Here is a 23,809-nt window from a genome sequence, read left to right as displayed (position 1 = left end):
TTTTAGCTGAGTTTCAAAATCAGTTAACAGTCAAGTAGTGCAGGAAAATAAATGAAGGGTTTTTTTACCTTTTGTCGTTGTTTGCTATTTATTTTAAAGGAAGATGTTGTACATTGTCTACTTGGTTTTCTTTCTTCCTTTTTTTGTTTTGTTTAAATGGAGCTGCTTGGATCTCTGTCAGGTGTGTCAAGATAAGCATGTAGGTAGTTACTGTGCCCTGATCATTCAGCTTTGGCAATCAAATCTGCAGAACTTAAAAATTCCTGCTTTGATTTCAAAACCACTTCCAACTAGCGTTAGTAAACTACATGTTTAAATGTACATTTAAGTTTAAAAAAAGCTTTATAAAGACATAAAATGCTCCACAAAAATGTGTACTTTGAATTTTGAGGTCATTACAATTCCTGACTGCCTCAACATTCCCACTGCAGAGTGAGTCAAGCCTGTACCTCGGGACAAACTCTCCAGGCAGGTGAGCAGCACTCTGAGAAACAAGAGTTGCAAACATGTTCCAGTCCAAATTCTGACTGTGTGAATTCAAATTGGACACTGAAGAGGCTTCAAACCCTGAGAAAGATCTGATCAGCATAATAAAATCTTGGGAGCTGCAGCTCATTTTGCCTCTTTCTGCTGTTGGAACCAGAGCTGACATGAACCTCGTTTGCACTGAAGGATCCAAAGGGAAATATTGGATTCTGACCCTGCAATGAGTTTTGCGTGGGCTCATTACCATTTAGACAGATGGGATACATTAGAGTTTCCATTTCTTGTTTCACTGTAGTAATAAATGGTAGCTTTTTTAATAGTTTATGTTCATGAAACACTATAATTTTTATTACACTTCAGTGAGATTTGCAAGCTGCCATTGAAATGAAAACCAAAAAAAAAAAAAAAGCAAGTGATTGTAAAGCTGAAAGAAGATTTTAACAATATTCAGCTCAAGTTATCTAAGATAATGTTTAATTTTGCCATTTCCCTTTCCCTGTTCAGCAACTTTTCCCAGGAGCTTGTGCTACTACTTTGTCTTTGGGCTGTGTGCAAACCACCCAGGCTTCGCGTGTTCCTCTGTGTGTGAGGGCAGTGATACATGCAAATGTTGGTGTGCCAGAAGGAATTCTGAGATTTCAGGTGGTCTCTTCTTACCTTTGTCTTCTTCCCCACCTAATAAATTCCCTTGTGCAGTTCCTGCATTTCAGGGCCGGGTGAGCGAGCTGCTGATTGTGTGCCAGCTGCTGTCAGTGGCAGTGCGGTGTGAGGGCTGATTGCTCCATTGTGGTGCTGAGCGCTCCTGAGCAGGGGGCTGCAGGCACACAGCAGAGCCTGAGTCTCATCTGAACCTCCCCACAGGCACATCAGCCCTCCTTTGTTCTCTGGGTTTGATTTAAACCTCTCTGCTCTGCACTAAAGGTGCAGCAGGAATAATAACTTGAGTGAATCAGTCCATAAAGCTGAAGAGTATTGATCTGTGTCCTATAGAATTAGAAATTACTGGCTTGGAGAACAGTTTTCTGCCCTGAGAATCCCTGCTTTGTCTTCGTGTAAGAGGGTTAAAGTTGTAAAGTCTTACCATGATAAACGAGAGTTTCCTTCTACAACTCCCTGCCAGGAGGTTGCAGCCAGGTGGGGGGTCGGGCTCTTCTCCCAAATAACAAGCGATAGAACAAGAGGAAATGGCCTCAAGTTGCACCAGGGGAGGTTGATATTGGGTATTAGGAAAGATTTCTTTGCTGAAAGGGTGGTCAGGCATTGGAGCAGGCTGCCCAGGGCAGTGCTTGAATCATCCTGGGAGTTCAGGAGCTGTGTGTGGATGTGGCACTTGGGGACAAGGGTTAGTGGTGAACATGGCAGTGCCGCATTAACGGGTGGACTCGGTGATCTTGGAAGTATTTTCCAACAATTCTATAAATTCTGTTGGCTCCTTATCCCAAGCCTCTATGTCTGGAAAAATCAGACTATTTATTTCTATACTCTCTCAGTGAACAGCTCCTGTCACAAACAGCAGGTGTTGAGGAAGCTGCTCCCCACAGCTGTGCTGTGCGGCCACTCGAGCGAGAGCTTTTGTGTCCTGCCCCCCTGTCACTGCTCCTGAGTTCCACTGGGGGTGAAAACCTGGCGGTTGGGTTTGGCTATATTATATTTACATTGGTTCTAAAACCACAACATATTGTAATGAATGATAAAAAGCATCTTCAGATGCTCCAGAGAAGCTGAGGATGTAACATTTATTATTACGTTACACGAATTAAATACGTGGACTGTAAGGAAGCAGTTCTCTTTAAAATAAAAAAAAGAAAAAAAGGAGGAATTCTTCTTTCACTTCTAAGGGAAAATGTCTGCTTCATACAGAGTATTCCTTTGTAACAGGGTCCTGGTTATAGGATATTACAATAAAATACACATTTTCCATTTGGCAGTAATGAGTATGGGTCACTTTGGAAATCCCTGAAAGCTTTTTATTTTGCTAGTTTAAGGGGAATAAAAGCAAGTGAATGAAAAGGTGAAGACCAAGGCTACTGTGAAGCTTCTTACTAATTTGAAATGGTCATTTTGAGACAGTTGAAAATGGACTTACTTAAAAACTCCAAACAATCACCTTCTTCCCTGCTCATCCAAAAATTAGCCATTTTGTCTGTGTTTTAGTGAAGCTCAGTCTCAAGCAGTGAGAGTAAGAAGTGAGAGTGGAGTGTAGCAAGACAAAATGTCCACTATTAGGCTAGATACGTAAGCACCTAAAATGGCAGTGGAGAAATTTTAAGTAAAGTTAATGCATCCTTGCTTTGAAATGTGGAGCATTCTTATGTATGACTCTGGTGGGAGATTTGATATGTTCTTTTGGCCTGTAGAAATAGGACTGGTGAAGAAATATGCCTTTATGTCAGAATACCTGGGCCCTTGTTAACCCTTTTACTCCTTAAACTGATGTCGGAGATTTATCTGGAGACAAGGGCCATGTGTCCTCAGTGGGAAATAATCAAACTGTCTGACAGAAATGTTTTGAGTCCAATGGTTGAATGGACCATGATTAGCTTGGTCCCCTATGGATGGAAAACTTTACAGCCTTTTATATGCTGGAAATAAATCCAGCCTTTTTCGTAAGTGTATATTTAGTGTGCCACTATAAATGTATCAAGTAGTAAATATAATGTGCTATTCATATGAGAAATATTTGTGGGAATGTGTTCCTTGGAGCCCTTGGCACTTAACATAATATAGGAGGTACTGTTTGGGAGTAAGATTTACTGCTAAGGAAACATGTAATTATGAAAGTCTGCTAAGATTGAAAATATTACAAATTTTGTTGCTTTTCACCATGGCAATTTGTACTTATGGTTTTCTCTTAAACAACTGGAGCAGTTTTGTGCTTTTCTGATTGTGGTTTAGGTTTTTTTTTTTAAAGTTATACCCCAAAACCAAACAGAGAAGCTGTCAGGAGACCTAACTGTGTCCTTCCAGTACCTGAAGGAGCCGAGAAGGATGGGGCCTGGAGTGACAGGATAAGGGAGAATGGCTTCCCACTGCCAGAGGGTGGGGTTAGGTGGGATATTGGGAAGGAATTGTTCCCTGTGAGGGTGGGGAGGCCCTGGCACAGGGTGCCCAGAGAAGCTGTGGCTGCCCCTGGATCCCTGGCAGTGTCCAAGGCCAGGCTGGATGGGGCTTGGAGCACCCTGGAATAGAGGAAGGTGTCCCTGCCCATGGCAGGAGGTGGAACTTGAGGGCACTTGGTGATCTTTAAGGTCCCTTCCAAGCCAAAACATTCTACGAGTCCACCCTGCTGCTGATCTGAATTTATTGTCTGAGGGCAGATCATGGCTGTTGAACGCTGCTGTTGTTTGGCCTGGCTGTGGAAGCAGAATCCACCAGCAGCATCCTGCTCTTGGGCAACTTTATTTTGTGAAACTGGTCCCGACTAAGGATGATGCATAGAGATGTTTCCCAGTTACCAGTGGAAATGATAATGGAGTTACAGAAAAGTAAATGACTTTTGGTGGAAGTGAAGAAAGGCTGTGCATTGCCTTTCAGCTGCAGCTTGCAGAGGTGTTACAAATGCCTGCAAAAGCAGCTCTTTGGGGTCTCTTTGTAGCCCTATTAGAGGTTGAAGAAATGGCTTTTCTAGGAGTACTGGAGGTGTCTGAGGAGTCATCTTCAGTTCAGGCAGTAAATCAAGCCAGACTGCAAAACAAAACCAAACCTTGCTTATGTTGCACATCACAGGGATTAGAGGGACCTGTGAGTGGAGCTTTGCTCATGGCTCATTAACTGAAGGAATGGTGACAGCAGTGGGGAGAGGCCTTGAATTGTTGTCTGGAGGGATCCATATGGGGAAACCTGGGATCATAATGATGCCATTACTTATAAATAATGGGCAATGCCCAGTCATACCTACATAAGCTGTCTGCAGGGGCCCTAGGCTGAGTTTTGGTGACAACTCTTGGTTCCAGTTTATCTTACTTGCTGCAAGCCTGATACATTTCTACCTTTGCTGCAGTTGCTGAAAAATAGTTCTGATGTTTTGCCAGCTTGTATTTGTTGTCTCATTTCTCCATGTTGTGAAGACTAATAATGATGTTTTACATTGCTTTCCAGCTTCTTTAATTTGGCATGTGGGTGCTTGTTGTGTAAAGTTAAATATTTGGCATCAAGGGGAATTTGCAGTAATCTTAAAGCATTTTAATCATATAATCATCACTGAGATGATAAATTTCTCTGAGCACCCTGTGCAAGCCCTTGTAAGATTCTGTGAATGCTGAGGCTTCTGAGGATCTGGATGTTGATGGCCTCAAATGAGGGCCAAAAATGCCTCAAAAATGTAATATGTCATTTACAATTCATTATATCACATCTCACAGTGTGATATATCTGCATTTATTCTGTGAATGACACATTTTACCAAAAAAGGTTATTCAAGGCCTCCAAATCACTTTATGAATAGCATTTTTGCATGTATTTGCATTTAATATGTCTAATCTCTGGTACAACAGAAATCATGTTACATTTGCTGTAGATGATGGCAGGGGTTTTATTCCCTTGGATCCCTCTCCCATTCTTCTCTTGTCAACATGCATGCTTTATCAGAACAAGAAGACAAATATATTACAGAGTTAGGACATTTAAAACAGGAAAATGTGATGCTTGTGTTTCCTCAAGGGCTTGTTCATGTGCTTGGAAATTATCTTGAACAATGGTTTATGGTGCTCTGTACCCTAAACTGGAGTTTCCCTGCACAGAAAAGACAGTCAGTAAACCCCAAAGACTCTAATCCATAGTAAGGCAAACTAGTGTTGTTTCCTCTGCACAGACAGTCAGTAAAACCAAGAATCTCTAATCCATAACAAGGGAGCTTTTTTTTTTTTTTTTAACTGAGATATTTTAGAGAGGTAAAAACCCCTTGTCAGAGGAAATTTAAGCTGAAATATGTTCTAATGGTTGGGAAAATAGTGGTGACTGATAGGTATGGTGAGAAAGGTGATTAGTGGGAAACTAAGGTAGCAGAATCATTTTTTGTGCTACTACTCTGAGGAATAAGGTTTGTTCCCATTTTTCTCTCCTTTTGCAATGTAGCAACCCCCCCATCTAATGTCCCCCCTCAGAGGGAAAGCAGCACACTTGTCCTACTTTTGGCTCCCGGAACACGTGGGGAACACCTCCAGAGAGCAGAATGTGTTTTGAGGGCAGCCAGGGAGGAGCTGGAGCAGGATGGAAGGTGCTGCAGCTGCCCTGCTCCTGCATCCTGGGGCTCAGTGGGCTGGGAGCAGCTCCAGGGCTGCCAAGAGCTGTCTGTGGCAGCTGCTGGGTCCCCAGAGGGAGATCCTGACAGTGCCACTGCCATGGGAAGAGCGGAGACGTCACAGCAGGGCCTGGCCAGGAGAACCCAGTTTATCCAGGCAGAGTTTTTCTGGATCTGTGTGTGGGTGGCTTCCTGCTGGAGCCTGAAGAGCTGTCAGCGTTGCCTTTTTGTGACAATGGTGTGGGGGAAAGCTGTGCAGGAGAAGGCTTCAGAGCTAAGAAATGGTTTAAAATACTTCTCCTTCACACTGTGCTGAAAGAGCCCTGCTTTGCCTTTAGAGAGGTTCTAATACCTGGTTTCTAAAGAGAGGGTTTGGTGGTGTGCTCCAGGGAATTCTTCTATGACAATCTTGCAGGGAATAATTTGACGTGACTTAAAATCCCAGAAACAAACCAATATTCTTCCAAACAGCTCCTGTAAGCATTTTTTTCATAGGTCCATCCACTGAAGGTAAAAGGATCTGTTTAGGAATGGAGTTACCTGTCAACCACAAGGAAGTTTTTTCACTGTTCATTGTATTTCTTTTTCAGTAATTTATTATATTTGAATTGATAAAATGTCCTGGTTGCTTTTGAATAAAAAGAATTCACCTTGAACCACTTCTGGATGTGCTATGGGAATAATTTCAGTATGCTAGTTAATCAAAGAAAATTTAAATTAACCTTTTTTTTAATGTGTGTAACTGACTGGACTATACTAGCAAGATACCTTGCAGTAGTTCAAGTTGTAGCATTTGTAATTGATAAAAATTTGCAATGAATTATTACTGTGTATGGTTACTATACGTGATGGGAAAACCAGCTATCACAATTACATTGAAGTTAGTTTGGGAAAAGCATCTTTGCACAAATCACCTTGCCTGGAAGTGCTGTCACCACGCTCTGCTGGTGCTTTGGAAGACCTTAATAGAGAAAATGAATGAATTTGCAGGTAGAACTTCATCAGAAAAGCAGTTTGACCACAGCTGTGTGAGCAGGGGGGTGTTAAACCCTCTCCCAAATCCAGGATGTTGGGGTGCACTTGTACTCATCCTTCAAGGCAGGGATATGAATAAAATGCAAAGGAAGAGCATTAAAGCCTTCTGGGAAATCCTGGGGATGCTGCTCATTCTCTGAATTCCCAGTGAGATGCTCATGGTTGTGCTTGGGATCTGCCTGCCTGGCAAACTGCTGTAATTTGTGTTTTATAGCTTTTTCCTGTGAGAGGGTTTTTAGCTGAGCTGCAGGTCAGCCCTTGGCAGGCCCTGCCCATGGATGTGACCTTTCCACTGCAGGATGCAAGCTCTGCTACCCAGTAAAATGAGATGGGAACAGAACCAGAGCCCTTTTTCTTTTTGGGCTTGACTCAAAGGGAACACACAGTTTTCTCTGGTGGGTGAGGGAGATTTTCTCTTGAATGAAGTTATTTTCTTGTGTGCATCACCTGAGAATGTTCCTGGTGATGAAAGAGCAGAAACAAGCACAAAAAGGAAAATCCTGTTGTTCTTTAATACCTGAAAAAGCAACAGCACAACGCCAAGTCCCTCATGGCACGGCCCATGCAGTCGGAATTGTGGGTGGCTGTGTGAACCTGTGCTGGAACAGCGAGCAGAGCAAGAGTTGAAACCTCTTTCTCTGCATTACTGAAAAGGTTAACAGCCTCACTACACAGGGGGGTTAATTTAAGGCTGATTCATCTTTCTTACACAAAGCCTTGCAGTACTGCAAGCTTCTGAGATATGGCCAAGTTCAGCACCTAAGCACACACTGAACTGTAGTGTTAAACTCAGTGCAGTCCTTTTCACTAGAAGAATGTTGCAGGAATTTTCCTTCCTGTGTACACAGCAGCATTCCTTTGTTGCAGTGTCATAAATGCATTTACAGTAAATTGTAGCTAACCAAATTTTCAATACATATTTTGTTTTTTCCTTGGGAGGGGACAGGAGTGATGCATTGCTCAGCAAATCTTTGAAGCTTCTGGAGAAATGTACTTTGATCAGCATCATTCAGGGAGGGGAACTTCTTTCCCCCTCATTAATTTTCTCTTAAATGTGGATTTTAATGAAAAACCTTGAAAAATGCTTTTGGCTTTTTTTTTCTTTTGCCTTCAGTCGGTCATTTATATTCTGCACAGACTAGAATAGCACTGTGGGGGGAGCACTTAAATACGGAGTAGATATTTGTCATCTGTCACACTCTGAAATTAAACTTTTGATATGGAGTTATTGCCTTAGAAATAACTTCAAAAAATTTACATGCAGAAAAAAGTACATGGTGGGGGAAGCTGTTGAACCAGTTATTGCATAACACTGTGTTAAATCCTCTGTCACCGAGCAGCCTTTAAAAATATTTCTTCATGAATAAATTAAAAAAATACATTCATACAATGCACATTTTCATGACCACTTAGGTGGATTTTTTTTTCTATTAACAAAATCACAGAGAGGAGGGTGAGATTTCCAGAGCTGCTGCAGAGATTTCTAATTAGAAATTGATATCAAGTTTTGTTCAGTGCTTTGAAAATTCTTGTAGTACATTTGCATACATTAGGGAGAGAATGGGGCCAGGTTCATTAGACAGTTGAGGAATTAAAGCTCATCAGTACCAGAGGCAAGTGGTACAGGAAGGAAGTTGGGAGGAATATTTTATATTTCATAATGGCTACAGTGGAAAGAGTATTTGGACGCTGGCATGGTCCCTCTGCTTTGTGGGAAGATGTTGAAGGATTATAAATGAGATGAAACAGCTTTTCCACAGGGTTAGGATAATGGAACTGTTCCTGGCTGGTGAGTTTAAGACCACTGAGGGAGAATGATGGACTCCACCTTCCCAGAGCCAGTTTTATTTCAAAATGCTGCCTAAAAGCAAATACCTGTTGGTGGCTCTGCTCATTAAACCTGTCATTTACTGGGACAAGTGAGCAACTTGTATTTTTGCCTTGATCAGGTCCTTTACTTTGGGGTTTTGCTCATCCCCCACAGGGAGCCTCTGCCATGGTGCTGGAGGCTTGGAGGCACTGCCATTCCCTAAAGCAGGCCACAGCAATCCCATTTCCTGGGACTCTGCAGGACAGATCTCCTGTCTGCTGCAGGGACAGGAATGAGGGATCGCTCCCTGGGAATGCCAGAAAAGCAGTGTTTTTTAGTTCTCGACTCGTGCTTTCAGATATAGGAAAATATGTGGTTTTTCCTAGTAACCCCCCCTGTTTTTCCAACATGATTTACGTTTTTTCAGATTTTTAAAAGAGTTGAATCTGACTTGGTTTTGAAGTGGTTTTTATGGGGTGTTTATTGCACAGCCCTAAGCTGTCCAAAAGTGTTATTGGATCACTGAACTTATCTCTGGGAGAAAACATTCACATATCTACATTGAATATAGCTGTAAAGCTCTGTAACATCACATAGTTGTTATTATCTGAGGATTCTTCTAGTCCAGATAATCTCCTAGAATCAGAAAGCCAAATTATTAAAGGAATTGGTAATAACTGTAGTTTATGAAGTGCTGGGAAATATAAATTGCAAAGGAGTTTGCAGATAAGCAGGGTCATAATTGTATCATATTCTTTGATATTCAAGTTCTGCTACAAATCCAGCCCCATTTGTTAGCAATAAAAGGGAATATTTAGAAAATATATGTCTAATATGACTGAGGGAAAGATATTACTGTGCTTTTTGAGCTACTGCATTTTCTTATAACCAAAACAATTTCAGAAGAACAAAAGTCCAGTCCCCTGGGATATGAGCAGTGTGCAGGCAAGTGAAGGTTGGGCATCACCCAGAGTCTTTTGAAATACACAACGTTGATTCCAGCACTTAAAATCTTAAATCCCTGTTTCATTATTTATTTTAAAGCTGAATACCTCCAGGGAACAAAATGTTTATTGTCTGAAAGACCCTTACATGTTGGTTTTTTTTCCTGTTTTAAATCTATAATAGATGGCCTTTGGATAAAATAGACAAACCAGCACGTCTTAAGCCACTAACCATACCAAAGACAGTGCAGATCAGCATCTAAATCACACTGTACCTAAAGGAATTGGAACACCAAGTTCATCTGGATCTGTTGTACAATTCGGGTAGAGTTGCTCATTGATGCATTTTATGTTAAATTAACGTACAGAATAGTCATTGTCTGAACTGCTTGAGGATTGAAGGCAGTGAAGTTTCTTAGGTGGTGAATGCCTTTTTTTATCATTCAAACTCTGCACCTCTAAAATAAAGACAAGGTAAAGAAATACGGAAAGAGGGGAAAACCCCACCCAAGAGAAAACCCCAAGCCAAAACTCAGTCCCAAACCTCTTTTTGCCCCTTTCCTCCATCAAAGTAACACTTTCATTGACCAAACCTCCCCCGAGGAGTCCCCAGCACATGGTGCTGTGTCAGTCAGGACTCCTGTGTGACACTGAGGCACTGCCAGCTGTGCTGGGACATTGCACAGGAACACTTTTGTCATCAGCTCTGCTGTTCTCTCATTCCCAGCAGCTCAGGTTGTTGGTGAAGGGAGGGCATCAGTCACCTCAGGTCTGCAAACAGAGCAAATGGGATGATTTTAAATACCTGTCTAGAACTTTCATGACCAAGCAGAAAAGCTGTGTTGTCTGTTTGGTGCCCACAACCCCTTGCTCACTCCAAGAGTATCTGGGATGTCACTTTTGTTTTAACGTCAATAATTTTGATAAAAGAAGCACCAGGTTTGCATGTTTCAAAACCTGAGCACTGTGGGGCAGTGTTTTTAGCTCCCATTTCCAGTGAGGACATGACTGAGAGACAGAAGAACCTCTTTAGAAGAACATCTTTGACTCATTTAGTAGAACAAGGGAAGCCATCACTTGCTGATTTTCAGCTCGCCGCCTGATGAGAGCTGACAGTGGATGTGGCACAGCCACAGAGAGGCTTTGCTGCCTGCCTGCCTGACAAACAGAGCTGACACGTTGGCTGTCAGGTTTGTTTTGTAATGGTGTAATTACAGAAACTGAGATCCTGGGGAATTATAGGGAGAGGGAGATGCATTTCACACTGTGAGCTGAACGTGGAATAATACTGCACTCATGAAAGGTGGGAGCAGTTGAAGGTGTAGTAGAGGTCTGTATCACTGTTGTAGGGGGGTTTAGGGGAAGACAAAGCCCTCAAAATGACCATTTAATTAAAAAAAGCAGCTATTTCTCCTCCTTCTGTGGTGATGCATTTTCCAAGTATCAGTGTGGGTTCTCTCCTGTTGTCCTCTGTCTGGCTCTCAAGTGCTGTGATTCTATTTCTCCACCAGCTTGAATTGCAGATGGACAGTTCATTGTGGGCTTTTTGCTAATGCCACATTATTCCATATTCAGACACTAGTAACCTCTGTCCTGGGATGCCACAGCCAAGTGGAGCAGGGTTTTGATGTCTCTCCCACTGCACAGGATGGAAACATGGCCAGCAGGACACTTTTCCTCCACACAGCTGACTTTTATTTATCCCTGCTTCACCCAAAGCTCTGCCGCCTTTTATATTAACAAAGTGCTATGCTTGATTCAAAATCTCTATTCATGGTAATTTCAATAAATTCAATTTGTTTTGTTTGTCTTAAGAAATGGTACTGTACAGCAGCAGGATTTGAGGACATTTAGAAAGTAGAAAGAAGTCCAGGGTCTGTGCAGTGAACACTTTACTGGAATTTGTTGTACATTGAAAAGCACAAACAACTTAGACCTGACCAATCAACAGTTTTAATTTTGGCTTGTTCAGTGCCATGCCAAATACTCTTGCTCACTAAAATTTAACAAAATCATAAAGATCTTATGGGGATCATTCTCAATACTTCCATAAGTGTGTTGATGGATGACATATTTTTCAGCATGATCCTCATGAATTTGTGCATCAAGATAACAATCTGTCATCCCATTTGCAAATCCCATTTAAGGTATCTTTTGTGAGCTACAGAATCACAGAATAGTTTGGGTTGGAAGGGACCTTCAAGACCCTCCAGTTCCAGGCCCCTGCCATGGGCAGGGACACCTTCTTTGTCCATTGGCTGAAAAGGAGCAAATCAAATAAAAGAAATAATGGAAAATCTTAACTATCTGACTGCAAGGGTGCACATACTGAGTAGTGGAAAATCCTGCAAGTGGAAAAGCTCTTTTTAGGTGTTGGAATAATTGTACGTTGCTCGAAACACGCCTAGAACAGTTTAAACAGTTATTAAAGAGTGTTGCCAGATTTTATCACTGCAGTCATGCATATAGATCAGTGATCCCTGAGCAGCACTGCAAAATGTGTGAATGAGGTGCACTTGCTAAAAATAACCCTACTGAGTGCTGCTCCTAATTGCCTCGGAATCCTGGGGAACCGAGATGATTTCAGCAGCACAAAATTGACTTAAAACGTTTAACTGCAGCATTACACAAGGTTTTTGAGAGATGATAAAATATTTGCTAGACCTTGGCCATCAGGGTTTAAAAAATAAAGCAATCACCCTCAGATTAAACCTGAAGCTGTTGTAGCTCTGTTCTTGTCCTGCTTGTAAGAAGTGGTGATGGGTTCTGGTTGTGTGGAAAACCCCTGGTTAGGGCTGCAGCTCTGGGCTGGAGGTGGCTGGAACTGCTCTGCCTTACCTTGTAAAGCCACTTCAGCAGCCCCAAATGTAAAGAGAAGAGTCTGTGAATTTGTTTTTAAAGAAAATACCAAGTTCTGAGGATGTTTGGCAACAGCTGAGCATCCCAGAGCTTACTGACAGACAGAATCATGATCCTATTCTTTCCCTCCCCTTTTAGAATTTCTTGTAATACTTAATCAAGTTTCCCCTGTGCCTTTGTACCCCAAACAGAATCTATTTTCATAGGAAATGGGTTTCTTGATGAAGAGCCTGCCATTGCCACCTCTGTGACTCTTCCAGGTTTTTAGGATATTGGAAAAATGGGAACTCATCCTCTGTTATAATTCCATCCTCAGCTGGGGAAGGTGAAACCTTTACCTTGTCAAAACCAGTCTTAAGAATCAATAATTGTCTTTTCTTTCCAGCAAATTCTTTGATTATCCATTTCTTTATGGTTTTTCATATTTTTAAGCAGCTGCAGCAAATGACTGATTTGCAGGCACTCTGAATTTCTGCTCCAGCAAGGGTTTAAGCTGTTTAGGGAAATGAATGAAGAACAAAGGTTTTTATTTAACTATAAATTTTGTATGAGTTTAATTTTTTTCATGAGTGACCGGCTTTCTTACATCAAACCCCTTCACAGGGAATTTTAGAGCAATATGCAGTACCTTTGACAACTATAATTTTCTAAAACTCTGGGAAAACCAGATGAAAGAGTAAATAAATATTGGTCTGGCTGAGGTTAATAATCCCTGATAAAAGTAAAAATGCATTTTAAAAGTAGCATTGATTGCTCCTGGACTCTGGTTTTGTTATCCTTCCCAGGCTGAAAATGTTGAGTCTTTATAGAGTCAGAGAAATATATTGAGAATACTGATGAGACATTTATTTTAATTTATCACCCCAGTGTTTGAGCACTTTTATGTTATCCTCTGAATTTATACTCAAAATCAGTCCCACAGAAGTGGGAGAACTTTACTGCTGAGGCAAAGGGAGGCAGGAGGTTTAAGGACACACCTGTACTGCTGGGCAATGACAGTTTTTACAACCTAGGCCTCCAAGAGTAGGTGCTGGAACTGGGGTTGAGTCAGAACAGAGCCAAGTGCTCCCATCCCTGACTGCATCGAGTCCTGCTGGGAGTCCCCTTCTCACTCATTTGACTGACTTTGCACCATTTCCATCCCCTCTGGTAGAGATGTTGTGACTTGCTGTGCTCCAAAGCTCTGGCATTTTGGTATTTCCCCCTGCTGTGTCCCCTTGTTTGCTGTTAGTTTGATTCCTGGAGTTGCCCACCGATTTGTGGGATTGGTATCCGATGCGTGGATTGCATTGTCAGCTCCTGGAGAAGATGGACTTGCTTTTTTGCTCAGCTCCAGCACTGTGGGTGCAATTCAGACTGAGAGCTCTGGTGTTCAGCTGTTTTCATGTATTTCCACAATGGGGAATCTCTGGAATAAATGTGCTAAAGAGATGTTGGTAGCCCAGGTGGTGGAACAAGATGTTTGGCTTGGAACTCCTGCAAGCACTTCTGTTACCTTGGGATGGGAGAGAGGTATTTTTATCACTTGTAGTGCTTACATGGCACTTCAATCAAGTGGGCTAGGCTTATTTTCTTTTTTTTTTTTTTGGCCAGATTTCAATTTAATTCACGATGTGTCACCTCCCTAACTCAGCTTTGGCTCTCAAAGAAGTGGTGTTGTCCTTTTAATTTCTGGCTGAGCAGTTGCACAGCAGAACCTGGAGAATCCAGGAACTGTTTTTTGGCTCTTAATAGCACAATGTCCATTCTGTTTGTGCATCCCTCTGTGATGCTCCAAAGTGCTTTGAGGAGTCAGAACAGAAGTTGCTGTTGAATCTCTCTGTCCTGAAGCTCTTGGAGGGCTGGCACTGCTGTGTTCCTGCATAAATCTGCTGGTTTAGGGGACATTCCCTGAGCAGCGTGAGGGGTTGTGTTTAACAGGCTGATTGCTTGGCAAGCTGTGTCTTGACGAATGTGCTGCACACAGGATTCTGTCTCTGCTGACTTAAAATCCAGAAGGGGTTGAAGTAGATTCTTTGTGGAAAACTTAATCCTGGCATTAGATTTGTGAACCAGGAAGATACCTGGTGTGTTTGTCCTGATGTGATTCTTGGAAGAGACGTTTGTTTTTGTCCCCAAAAGGAAGTGCCCTGATTTCATGTACCCTGATTCATGCAAATATTTATTCAGTAAACATTTTCCCTTCAAGGTATTTGATTCTGAGAAAAATTGAGGTTATCAGTTCTGTTGAATACTTGTAGACCTGAAAGCTACAACAAAATAATTATAAGTGGCAACAAGTATGATAGCTTTTGTGTGCATTATTAGTTTGATTTTTCCAGAATGAGGCAATATTTCATGCTTCAGTTCTGTTGGAACGTGTGTTATAGTTTATTTTTTGGAGGTGTGTTAGGCTTTATTTTTTTAAGAGTCCCTTTAAAATTTTCTATGGAGTATTTTCTGTTCTATAAATTTATTATGGAGTAACATAGAAGATATGAGCTTAATTTTATTAATTGTGCAACGAGCCCATTTGGATCTAAAGGAAACCAGCTGCTTTTTAATGACTGAACTGCCTTTTTCTTTGATTTTGCATTCATTATATCCAGTCATAATTTAATTTTCCCAAATGCAAACTGGTTTTTTCTTTGTTTTTATCAGGTCTTGCATGCTGTGACACAAAGATCTCATCGCCTGGTGCACTATGTTCATGGTAAGCCTGATTTCCTCCTGTCATCCCCATCATTGTTCCAGGGGTTATTATATCAAGGGGATATTATGTCCTTTTAACAATCAATCATTTGAAATGATCATAAACACATGCACACGAGTTTAGTCTTTGTTTTTTCTGAATTAGGACAAATCTCCAGTTTTACACAACATCCAGTGCAAACTGAGTTTTAAGAACCTGTAAATGATCTGATAATGGCCTTAAAGTTTCAGTGGTCATGGTCAAAATTGCAGACAGGGCAGGATGGGGTCAATTTTGTAGTTTTAAGTAATGCAGTGGCATCAGAATTCCTGACAGGTCCCCAAATGAGGAGATCTACAGACAGCAACACAAAAGGCCCAGCCTGGGTCCAGTGAATCCCTCCTTGTCCTGGCTCCAAATCCTCAGGCTCTTTAGCTATGCTAAGGAATTCTCTGTGGCTGCCAACTTTTTGGCACTTCTTAAAATAACTCAGTTAAATATATTTCATAAACTCATTTTGTATAGGCAAAAGAAGCCCCTGTGCTTCTCCTCAGCAGCACATCTTCCTTCTCTTTCTTTTCTCCTCCAAATATTAGTAAATTACCCCTTTTATTACGATATGAAAATAAACCAGCTTTTGGGATTAGGCCTCACATTTATCAAATGATTTCCTACTGTGTTCTGCTTTTTTTTGTTTTGAGGGGCTAAGTAGCAAACACCTTCTGTATTTCTGGGTTTACTGATACATATTGTTAAATTGATTATTTTCCCTCATGCTTTTTACTGGAAATAGCTGGAATCCTCATGTGGTTCCACTGTTCTTTTTTTTTCTTTTTTCCCCCATTTTCACTGTTTTTCTCCTAAGTTCTCCCTTACCTGCTGCAGGATGTTTGAGCTGCTTGATGCCCTCCACCTCTGAGAGCAGAAGTTAATAAACAGCTTTCCCTCGCTGATGGGATTAGGGATGTCAGAGGAGCGGCCAAGGCTTTAGGGGATAGGGATTTTTAATCCTCTTCCCTGGTTCACCTCAGTCGAGTCAGCCGTTGGAAGTTGGCCTTGTGGAGCTGTCAGGGTAATCAATAGCTGCGTTCAGCTGAGCTTCCTGGCATTTCTGACAGTCATAAATATGCTGCAGCTTCCTGAAGGAAAGTGTTCAATCCTAGGATATCCATTGGCGTTTCCATAATCATCCCCACTTCCCAGGGGGAGTCCTTTGGCTTGCAGGGTCTCCAGCAGCCCCTGGGGAAGGGTTCTGGGCATCTTTGAGATGGTGACCAAGGACGAGCCCTTGCTCGGTTGCACATCACTTTTAATTACTCAGCGCTCTGCAATGAGAGATGATGCAAAAACAAAAGCTTAACATCTGTCAGGTCTTTTAATGCCAACATTTCTTAATTTTTTTCCATTTTTTGTGTTTTTTCTACGCTTTTCTGACATTCCAGTGGCTTTTCCCCAGTCTCCTCTCTAACATGGTGATATTTGGAGGAGTTCTGCAGGTGCTTGCTGGAGGTTTGGAAAGGCTGTGAGGATCTTAGCACTGACTCTGAATTTAATTAATCTGGGAGCCCCAGAGACACAGTTAATGGCTCCATTAATAACTTCACTTTCTCATATTCTCAGGTTTAAAATATTAGACCAATATTTTGAGGTAGGATAGGAGCGTCCTTCATTTTGGGGTCCATCTAGCAGGGACCCCCTGCAAGCTCTGCAGATGTTCTCTGAAGCACAGGTTCCTAATTTTTCTTGCCACAGGGCATAAGGCCCCAAGCTTGGTATTGCTCAGCTAAAATATTTTTTACAACAAATACAATAAAGCGTTGTCATCTCAAGGGCTTACAGTTAAATTTTACTAATGCAAATTGCTTTTGAGTCAGGCAAGTCTGACAGTGTTGTTGTTTGTCTTTCAAAAATACATTTTATCAAGGCTAGCACAAAGCCCCAGATGAATTGAACTATAACTTTGTCTGATTTTGATGGAAACAGAACATTTTATGATGTTCAATCTTTCTGTAAGGATTTTGAGAGGGAGAAAATTATGATTAATACAGAGTATTAAAAATTCTGCTCACAAAATAATTTGTGAAAAGGAATTGCAAATCTAGTGGCAAAAAATCTTTATAGCCAGATAAAACTGCTTGGGGCTTCCTTTTGTTTCTAATTTATATTCACAATAATAAATGAGGCTGAAGTAGCAATCAGAGAGATCAATTAAAAGTATCAGTACAACTGGTTTTAAAAAAGAAAATCTGTTACTAGTCCATACTTTTGAAAATACTGCAGCACAAGTTTTGTGTTTGGATTCTTTTGGCAAAGAGTTCTGTCCTGTGTGAAGGGAATCAAGGGTAAGCCACACATCTACATCATAAATACACGGTTAATCCTTTATTATCTAACATATATTCACTCGAGGTGATGCTGAACTTTTCACAGTAGTTTTACCAGGTTGCAGCTTCCAATGTGGTTTAAACCCACGGCGCTATGGTTGTGCAGACCTGGTGTCTTTGGAGAGCTCCATGGCACCCCGAATTGGAGCTGGCATTATCATTCCCCTCCTGGTGCATGGCTGATGTGATTAATGTGGTGTGGGGACTGGGATGACTTTGACTCGTTCTTCATCTTTTGTCTGCTGTAAATTTTTATTGGAATTTTCTTGAAGAATGCAGTTTATGTTGCTGAATACAGAGGGAATAAAGCATTGGTAAGGCAGGGAGTGGTTCCTCTACTGCATATTCCCCTTGCTTTGTCCCTTCCTTGGACCCCAGGAAGGCTTCTTGTGGCAGGATAGGGCTTAGAATTGACCTTTTAAGAAATGCTGTGTATAAATAAGAGTTTTCGAACCTCTGCAGAGATGGGGCTTTGGATTGCAGGTGTTCATAATTAGATTAATTTGCAAAGTAGATCAAGCCAATGAAGGAGGTATGGAAAACTGATGGAGGGCTTATCAAATTAGCTAAGTAGAGCAATTAATCAGACAGGCCTTAACTGTTTGGTTTCTATTTTTTAATTATCATCTGGAGCAGTTTGCTTTTGGCTTGCATTAAAGAAGGCATTGAGTGCAAGGCTGTGTTTGGGGAGACACTTCCCTCGTTGTCTCCTTGTCACCTTGTCACCTCTGTGTCTCTGGGAGTGGCAGCAACGTGGCACCACTCAGGGATCCACTGGCATTCCCAAGGCACAGAGCAGCCTCCTGTAAATAAAATTTTAAAAAAGTGTTTAGCATTCTCTGTGAAAATACCAACAAAAAAGTACCAACAGTGGACTTGGGATTTTATCTAAACGGTAACTCATCAGTGAAAGTGATCAACAGGCAGCTCCTCAGGAACTTCTGGTTGCAGTGTGGTAACAATTACCCTGGAGGTATTTAAAAGCACCTTAGAATGGTGGCTTTAACAAGTTGTTTTTCATTTCTAATTAAGTCCATTCAGTTTGGGCGGTGCTACACATATTGATACTGATTGAAAGTTTTTGCTTTTCTGGCTCCATTTGTAAATGATCTGGTATTTTTAGTTTGACTTTTCTGGCCTTTCTCTGCAGGAATAAAAAGAAGGTTCCATAAGATTATCCCAAGAATACTTTTCCTTGTTTAATTTCACAGTAAACCTCTCTGGTAGCTGTCAGATTTGGCCCTGAGAAATTGGCCTGAAGCCCCAGAACTTTGACATGGAATAGTGAGCAGAGACCTCTCTCCAGACATGACCCTCCCAGTTCTCTTTTCCTTCTATTCAAGAGGTCAAATAACTCATTTTCCCACATCCACAATGAATCCTAAAGCACGTCAGAAAATGGGGAAGAATGGAAATTAGCACTTCTTCCTCCAAAGCTGAAGAAAGATGATCTGATGAGAACAAGACCTTCCTCCAGATGTCTCTAAATACTGAACTGCCTCTTGTGTAGAGGTTAAGTATAGGTTTAAGATCATTCTTTTTGCCTTCCTTTAAAAAATACCCAATGAACATTCTGGCACATTAACTTTGGGCATTTATATTTAGGAATCTTATCACAACTTAAAATGCTGCTGTAAAACTGGTTTCTCCTCTCTGTAAGTCCTCAGCCATTTTATCTTAAATATCCAGAAATGAAAATCTTAACCAGGGTTATCAACTTAGGTCAAGCTTTGAAATCCCTTTTAAACATTTTGAGTGATATTTTTCATGCCCTTAACACTGAATACTTCAAACCCCCAAATGTCCTGTGCTTAAGAGTTCTTTTGAAAACTACAGAATCCTTGAACAACTGAAGATTAAGAGGAGGCTTTTGGGTAACTATTTCAGGTTTTTTTGTAGATTGATCATCACATTTGCCTTAGGAAGAGAAAGGATAGATCTAAAAGCTGATGCCTGAGATGTGTAAGCTGCATTTTCTTTTATATCTCTGGAAAAGTAGTCTCTGATTTTTCTGATGAATTTCTGTCTCTTGCCTTGATTTTTGAATCACTGAAAATAAGATACAACTTCAGTTTTAAGCAATATGGGAAACTGCTAAAAAGCCTGTAAATAGGAGTAATTAACACCCACCTCCAATGTTTCCTTTTTCTGCTTGTTTAAATACAGAATTTCTAGGTCTAAAAGCATGTGAAAATAATTCAGGCAACATATATGTGCTTTCAACGTGCTTCAATCCAATCAGTTTTTCCTTGGGAAGGCTGGAGGGCTGTCCTGAACATGATCTAAATTACTCTGGTAGTGGTTTAAACCCAGGAACTCTTTCATGTGTTTATTTGGAGCCTCTGAACCAGTCCAGGCTACCTGGATGTGACGGATAAGGGGATCAATAGAGAGGGAGGAATGATGGATGAGTTGTAAAGCTGAGCATTACTCCTGAAGAGCTTGTGCTTGTACAAAACCCTGAAGTGCAGACTCGAGGAGGGCATTTTGCTTTGTGGAGGCTTGAATTTGTTGGTTCTTTTATCACTCTGTCAAACATAAGCTGACTGTTTCTCTCTTAAAATACAGCCTTTGTGGGAAAATGTCTGTTTCTTGTGGTGGTGTCAAGGCCTAAACCCACAAATAAGACATGATCATAGTTAATAAACCATAAATACTGGTGAGATGGAAGTTCTGTTTCTGCATTCACAGTCTGGAGGGGCTCAGTTCGTTGCACCACTTTGTGAAAAATAAGCAGCATTTCCCAAGCATGAGGATGGAGCAGCTTCCACACCTCTGAGGCATCAGGAACCCTGACAGCACAGTTAAACACCTGACAGGAAATGTCACTGAGAAATGGAGACACAAGCTCAGAAATACCTGTTAAATGTTTGTGATGGCTTCACTCCTGGTGACATCAGTACTTACAGCTCTGATCCAAGGGAGCACCAGACCCTGAGCTGTGCTGTGGGAGGGGCAGACCAGAGCCAGAGGCAGCTCCCAGCAGGTTTTTGGGAAGGAGATGAGCAGAGCTCTCTGGATGGAGCTGGGCTGTGTTGGTGCAGGTTTGGCCACAGGGGCTGGTGCCTCTTGCAGGCGAGAGGGGGCTCTGTCAGCTCAGACACTGTCGGTGTGGGGGAGTCAGAGGTGTCTCCTGTCTGTGAACCAACACAAGGCTTGCTTGGACATCAGGTGGCTCTCAGCATGGTTAAGTGCTCTGGAACTATCAGACTTCTCCAAGTCTTCCCCCTGGACGTGTGAGGCAGCTCACTGACTGCTATTCCACAGGGCACTGTAGCTTTCTCTTTGATGCAGAAGGAGCCTGGTCATGAATTTGAAACTACTTCTGCCCTTTGAATTTCTTCCCAATGATGTAATAAAATGTTTAAAATATCAGCTTGAAGAAAAGACTTGAGAGCCATAGGAATCGGGAGAGAAATCCTATTATGCAATACTAATTACATTTATGATCTTTTCATTTCATTGACTCTCTACGTTCCACTGGTGGCAATGTTCTTCTGCCATTCCAAGTAGTAAAGCTGGAATAGAGGTGGTGCATTAATGGCAGTCAGGAGTTATAACCCTTCTGTCTCATTTCCCATCGCACGTAAGCCATTATTTGCAATTTTGTTTAATGCTCATAATATAAGTTTGGTATAACTGTTTATTATCCCATGGTCTTGTATTTGTCAACTCGTTTTCACAATAGCTTGTGCATCACACAAAGGATGTATTTTGCTCAGGATGCTTAATCCAAGGTCATTGTTATTTTTGGTGTGGTAGTTGGGTTTTTTTCTTCCCCATAAAGTGTATTAATTTTCTTTGAGAACCTTGATGTCCTGCTGTAGTGAGTAAAAATAGGTGGAATAAAGTCCCCTTTTTTAATGGTCTGAGGTTCACAGTATGAATACATCTATCTTAAAATTTTTTTAAACTTACTGTTTTCTATCAAGTAAGAATGCTTTTACATTTGCCTAAACACTGCATCAATATTTCCAGCAAAATAATTCTTTTCCTCAAATTTCCTATTTAATAAAATACAGCCTCTTTGAAGTCCACAGACCTCACCATCTGTTACTCAATTTTCACTCCATAAAATTTTGCTGACATCTGTTTAATCAAATATATTTTTACAGTCATGGAGAAATTTAGTTCAAACTTGGTATTATCCTGTTCCTAGATGCCAAACAGAAAATATGAAAATAATGAACAGGAACTTATGGAAGAGGAGAAGGGAAACATTAAAGTGGAGTCTGTTACCACTTAGGGCACCCCTTAGACCTGGAAGCGATGCTCCTGATGGTCCTGAGGGTCTCCACAGGCTGTGGAGCTCAGTGTTCCCTCAGCTCCTGCTCTCTCCAGCTTCCCTCAGCTCCTGCTTTCTCCATCTTGGCCAAACCTGGCTGTTCCCTGTGGCCAGAGTTTTGGAGCAGCTGCTAGGCTTGGGTCAGGAAAGCCAGGACTAAGCTGATGGGGTTTCACCAGCCTGTCTTCATTCCATGCCCCCACTGTCCCCATTCTTGTGCTTTCTTCCTTTATCCTGGGGAGGTAACTCCCCCAGGAGCTGTTGGGACTCCTCTCCCGAGCAGGCAGGACACTTGTACAGAGTTTAGGAAGTCACACAGGGAGGGGAGGCAGTTGCTCCTCTTGGATCCATCTCTGCAGGTTCTCCAGGGGTTGTGCTCTCTGGATTCATTGTTTCCCATCAAATGTCATCGTGCTGAGGTTTGTGGGTGCTGTCACTGTCACTGGAGGGGATGCTGTTGGTATTAGTGGGCCCTTCCTTTCAGGCTGGCTTTCCAAAGGAAATGAGGCATCTGCAATTCCTGGCTGTCAATCTGTTGATTTGGTTATCTGTCAAGCTTGATTAGGAGATTTCCATCAGGACTGTGCTCTGACAGACCCTTCCCATCTCCCATATGGCATTCAAAATGAACATCTTTTAAAAACATTAATTTATAACATTTGATAACCAAATAGCACTTTGTTCCTGTTGGTTATCACCACTTTTTGCAGTTCTCTCGGTTTGTTGAGGTATGAGATGTTGTAGCACATGTCCTGGATTTTGGAAAAGCTGATGTTGTGGATTTTCTCTTATTTATTTTCTCTGTTGGTGCATAGACAACTTCCAGAATGATTGAGCTGTTTACTGCAGATTCATATTGTTTTGCTTGGAAACTGAATTGATATTTACAACTGAGTAATAAATTTAGAATATTGGTTTTTAATTGAATCTGCAGCAGAATATGCTGATTAACTTGAATTTAATGATGAAGAGCAATGATTTTGAATTTTTCATGGAAATCCCATTATATGCACATGTAGTATTTATTAAATTGAAATTATCTCATATTTTAAAATAATATTTTGTTCCCTTTCACAAAGAAGAAAGGCAGGTTGTTGATGTTGATTTTACTGATTAGGTGGACAAAATCAATTGGGATGAAACATGAGTATCATTTTATAATACTTAGAGCTCTTTCCTAATTCTTTATCCTCCAAGACACTATTTATCTACCTTGAAGCTTTCTTTATTTGGGGTCATTTATTAAGGCATGCTTGAAAGAAAAAACATCTGGAAGCATTCTTTGGTTTGTTTAAAACCTTCAGTTTATTTGGAAGGAAAACTTCTCAGCTGGTCTTTCCAAAGCCTTGAAAGCAAAGCTGGGATGCCAATGCTTATTTCTTTGGGGTTTTTTGATGGCAGATTACAAGAGGGGAGTTTGTTTACTGGCCATTTTCTAGATTGTTTATGGTAATGAGCATACTGTACAAGTTTAAACTCAAATTGTAAGCAGAAGAGGTTTTGGCTGGATGTTAAAACTCGAGCACACTCTTTGTTTTGTGGCCGATAAAATCAGATTGCCGTCGTATTTGCTTATAATGAGATCAGCACGCTAAAGAAAACCAACCTCTCTCTTAGCATGATCTGTGTGTGCTGCTTGCTCAGAAAACATAAATGGAGGGAACTGGGATTGATTTTGGATGCTTGTGTTGCTGTGAAGGTTTGGTAGGGCTGGAAATGCAAACCCTGCAGTGCAGCAGTGCTTTCCAGCCTCGGACGAGTATCCGAGTGTGGGGTCACCTGGCAGCCCCACCCAGCCTCTGCTGTATGTCAGGGAGACAAACTCTCCAATTTTTTTTTTCTTTTTGCTCAACTCTATCTTTTGCTGATATTTAGAACCAAGCAAATTAAGCTGAGCCATGACAGGAAAATCTGCTGGGCATCAGGTATGAACTCAGGCTTCCAACTGACAAAGAAACAGAGCAATAACATTTCCCAGTCTTGCTGCTGTCCCCAGCACAGGCACTTGGGAGGGTCCTGGAACGTTTCTCCCATGACAGAATGGGTGGGTGCAGGAGCTGTTCCCGAGGTGCAGCTGATCACTGTCACCCTCAGCA

General features: G+C 41.4%; 1 protein-coding gene across 8 annotated transcripts in view; it reads left to right on the top strand.

Moving 5' to 3' along the window:
* The window catches only part of ATP2B2 (ATPase plasma membrane Ca2+ transporting 2), a 382,727-nt gene that overhangs the window by 83,904 nt on the left and 275,014 nt on the right, over window positions 1-23,809 (top strand). For all 8 annotated transcript variants that reach the window (XM_042026756.1, XM_042026753.1, XM_042026757.1 and 5 more), the window contains exon 2: window positions 15,014-15,065. The gene's annotated coding sequence lies outside the window, so the exon portion shown is untranslated. The remainder of the gene's footprint in view (window positions 1-15,013; window positions 15,066-23,809) is intronic.

Source organism: Corvus kubaryi, unplaced genomic scaffold (genome assembly GCF_017639235.1).
Source record: "Corvus kubaryi isolate FWS band 111438036 unplaced genomic scaffold, C.kubaryi_AGA036_p1.0 37285, whole genome shotgun sequence".
Lineage (NCBI taxonomy): Eukaryota > Metazoa > Chordata > Aves > Passeriformes > Corvidae > Corvus > Corvus kubaryi.
The sequence above is the reverse complement of the archived record's forward strand: the minus strand, read 5'-3'. Positions and strand labels throughout refer to the sequence as shown.